Source organism: Colobus angolensis, unplaced genomic scaffold (assembly GCF_000951035.1).
Source record: "Colobus angolensis palliatus isolate OR3802 unplaced genomic scaffold, Cang.pa_1.0 Scaffold80, whole genome shotgun sequence".
In the NCBI taxonomy this organism is placed as follows: domain Eukaryota; kingdom Metazoa; phylum Chordata; class Mammalia; order Primates; family Cercopithecidae; genus Colobus; species Colobus angolensis.
Window position 1 is genome coordinate 155,099 of NW_012121821.1, and position 4,270 is coordinate 159,368.

A 4,270-nucleotide genomic window follows, 5' to 3' on the forward strand; every position below is an offset into this window, starting at 1 on the left:
AGTAAAAATACTGCACTTTCAGGATGCAGAGGTAAATTAATCAGCTTCTATGATTTCATTATTAAGAAGAAATGATAAAATGTTAAACCAACTGTCCAATTAAGAAATTTAGAGAAAATATCAAACAAACAGGAAAACAGGAAAAACAAAATAATGAACAAAAAATGCACAATCTAGTAATTACCACATAGACAAACAAAATTAATAAATCCAAAGTTAGTTGGAAGGAGGGGGGAAAACCAATAATAAAATCATAAAATCAGTTACAAAATCTGAAAATTTCAATACAAAAAAGAAAAACTCAAAAGAATAAAATTAGAAATGAAAGAAGGGATATATCTGAATACTTTTTAATCCTAATGAGGTAAATTGGTTTCTTAGAAAATAAAAATGGCCGAAACAGACTTAAGAAGTATTAATATTACAAGCAAGAATAAACCAAACGAGTGTTATTAAAGAACTATTTCCAAAAATAGTTCTAGGGCCAATGAATATTACTGAAAAGTGCAGGCAGACTTTCACAGACTTAGTATTTTCCATGCTATATAAACTGTTCAAGGACTGAAATGCTATCCAACCCATTTGAGACAGCTAGCAATAATCCTGATATAAGATAAACATAGCAGAGTTTATAAAGATAAATCTCAGATTATTGAAGGTGCATTATTAATCAGATGTGTCTATTCTGTTGGAAAAGAATAAATCTATCTGGGTGAGTTAATAGAAATATGAATGCATGAAGTTGATGGATTCACAGGAATATGTATAAGCCATCAAGGCCTTGTGATGAAAAGTCAAAATTAGGAGACAGAATACATCAAATATTTACATTCTTGCAACCATAAAAAATGAAGTGAGCAAAAAGCACAGAAAGACTTCACTAAATGAGACTAAAAGAGGTTGAAAGGGCAATAACAAATGCTGGAGAAGATGTGGAGAAAAGGGGACCCTTGTACACTGTTGGTGGAAATGTAAATTAGTATAACCACTATGAGAACAGTTCGGAGGTTCCTCAAAAAATTAAAAATAGAGCTACCACGATAGTCAGCAATCCCACTCCTAGGTATATACTCAAAAGAAAGGAAAATATTGAAGAACTATCTGCACTCCCATGTTTATTACAACACTATTCACAATAGCCAAGATTTGGAAGCAATCTAAACGTTCATCAACAGATGAATGGATAAAGAAAATGTGGTACATATGCACCACAGAGTGCTATTCCGCCATAAAAAACAATAAGAACTTGCATTTTGCAACAACATGGATGAAAATGAAGGTCATTATGTTAAGTAAAGTAAGCCAAGTACAGAAAGACCAACTTTGCATGTTCTCACTTATTTGTGGGAGCTGCAAATTAAAGCAACTGAGGCCAGGCACATTGGCTCACGCCTGTAATCCCAGCACTTTGAAAGGTCAAGGCAAGCTGATCAGTTGAACTCAGCATCTCGAGACCTGCCTGGGCAACATAATGAGAGCCTGTCTCTACTTTAATAAATAAACAAAACAATTGAACTCCTGGAGATAGAAAGTAGAAGGATGGCTACTAGAGGCTGTGAAAAGTAGTGTGGGCAGGTGGGGCAGGGGAGTGGGGATGGTTAATGCATACAAAAAATAGTAGGAAAGAATGAATAAGACCTAGTCTTTGCTAGCACAACAGGGTAACTACAGTGAAAAAAATTTAATTGTACATTTGAAAATAACTGAAAGAGTATAATTGCATTGTTTGTAACACAAAGGATGAATGTGTCAGTGGATGTATGCTCTATTTACTCTGATGTGATCATCACACATTGCATGCCTGTGTCAAAATAATCTCATGTAACCCATAAATATATACTCACAATTTTTTTTTTAATTTTTAAGAGGTTGAAACACATTTATATCACTCCTGGGGCCTTTCAGTAGCCTCCTACCCCAAGTTGATGATAATATCATTAGAAAAACAGCATATGCAAATGAAGTCAGTGGTAAATGAGAGACAGGGTCACATGGGTTCAAACTGTCTTGAATCACTCTCTGAGGCTATCACCATGGTGGTACCCACTCATAAGGGCTTTTAGTAGAGCAGAGTCCACAGACAACTATCACACTAGTTAAGGCTGGTGGATCACATGGAATGCATAAACAAAACTGGTGATGAAATTTTACACCAATGATGAAACTGTGCATAGGGTTTAGAGGGTGTGGGGAAAGGGAAATAGGTGAGGGAAAGATTTACAGAAGAAGTGATGTTTGCACAGACTCTGTTTCTGCTCATCTGCTTCAATTTCACCTCAGGGTTGTTCTGTCTTTAACCTTCACCCTAGTTTTGTTTGGTTGGTTACCAGTATTTTGTTTAATTGATTGTTTAAAGAAGGCGTTATAATTTGCTTTCTATTTTCCAATGCCAATATATTTCTGTAGAGTTTTATTGCTTATTTTTGTGAGCACTGCACTCACATGAAAAAGAAAAATGTATTTTCTTAGGACTGATTCTTACAAATTTGAGATAGCTAGTTTATAACTTACATGGTCAAGCCCTGCTAGAAATATCTTACAAAGGGTTTGACACAGAAGCTTGGCCAAGCTGTGAAAAATCTCTCAAAGTAGTCAACATACTTCTTGAGTATAACTGGAGACTTGATAAACTAAGAAGAGAATTTTGACCAGGTATCACAAGAAATTTGGATTAGAGACTTCTAAGAATAAGCGTGTACTATTTCGCAGTCAGCTAGAAGAAGGCATTAGGACATTATGGTTATTTTCTCAATATCGTGTTGATTAATAGTTCTTCCCTTTGCAGACAGAGTAGAAAATATCACCAAGTAAAGGTTTTAGCCCTGCTTTAGTTTAATTCATCTCATATTCCTTTATTTCTATCCTTCCTCCCACATCTTTCCTTCTCAGGTCTGGTTCCCTATATGCGGAGCTTCAACCCCCAGAGGATATTTAACCTTGTCTCCCCCTCCGCACTGCTGCATTCCCCAGCACGTCTCTTTCCCTCTCTTTCCATCCACCTGAAGAGATGAGAGCATATACAGAAATTAGCTCCCAGCTGTAGCTCAATCATTAAACACCAAGAGAAAGGAAAATGAACTCTGCTAGACTTAGATCAATTAGAAGATTCCTTTGTAACCTAAATACATTTTTAAAAGTTTATAATCAAATTATGCAGTCATTTGCAGTTTGAGGTAAAACAACTCCTTCATTTTCATGGCCCCCTCCCCTATTCAAGATGACATCAGCTGCATATTAGTTTTACCTTGTATGCATTTCTCAATAGTAAAACTATTAGTCAGCAGCATCTGCATGTACATTGATACAGTGGGTGTTTTTTAGTAATTATAAGGTAATTACTTCCTATCCTTAAATAATTGTCATTTCCACAACAAAATAGGATAACCAACAATACAGTGTACATAAAACAACTGCCATCTCTCTAAGACACCAGAATAGCCTGTCAATCAAGGAAAACTAAATTTATTAAATCTACTACAGTAAGGGAGGCCACACTTTGACAGACGCTTGGCAGTCTCAGAAGGAGAAGGTTTGGGGTGATATTTATAGGACTTAGGGAGTCTGAGCAAAAATGGTTTAAAACAGGTCTTTGGAGTCAGGGCTAACTGTTTGGACAATTGGGTAAAGTGTTTAACCTAATACTTTAGAGTCCATGCTAGAGTGACCAACTTTTACTGATTTCCTATGACTTTTCCAATTTTAGCACTAAAAATCCTCCAACTGGAGAATCTTTATAGTCCTGGGCAAACTGGGACCACTGGTCACCCTAATTAGTGGACACACCGTCGCAAGACTGCGAGATAATTTGAGCAGTAGTACCAGATGCAACTGACAGAACATTGTAGCCCATATTCCCAAGGCTAGACAAAAAGTTTATTGAAGCATTCACATTTACAGCCTCTATTTGACAAAATACTGTATGCCTATGTGCGTTCAACTCACATCATAATGATAAAATTGAACTTTAAAAATATTTTTATTGCAGTAAGGTATATAAAACACGAATTCGACATTTTAACTATTTCTATGCATTCAAGTGAGTGGTATTAATTACATTCACAATGTTGAGCGACCATCATCAATTTTTTTAAAGGACGTTTATATTCACTCATCTATCAATGTAGTAGGCACTGTCCCAGGCGCTAGGGATTCCATGTAGAGCAAAAAAACATCACGTCTTTGCTATTGTGAATAGTGCCGCAATAAACATACGTGTGCATGTGTCTTTGTAGTAGAATAATTTATAATCCTTTGGGTATATACCCAGTAG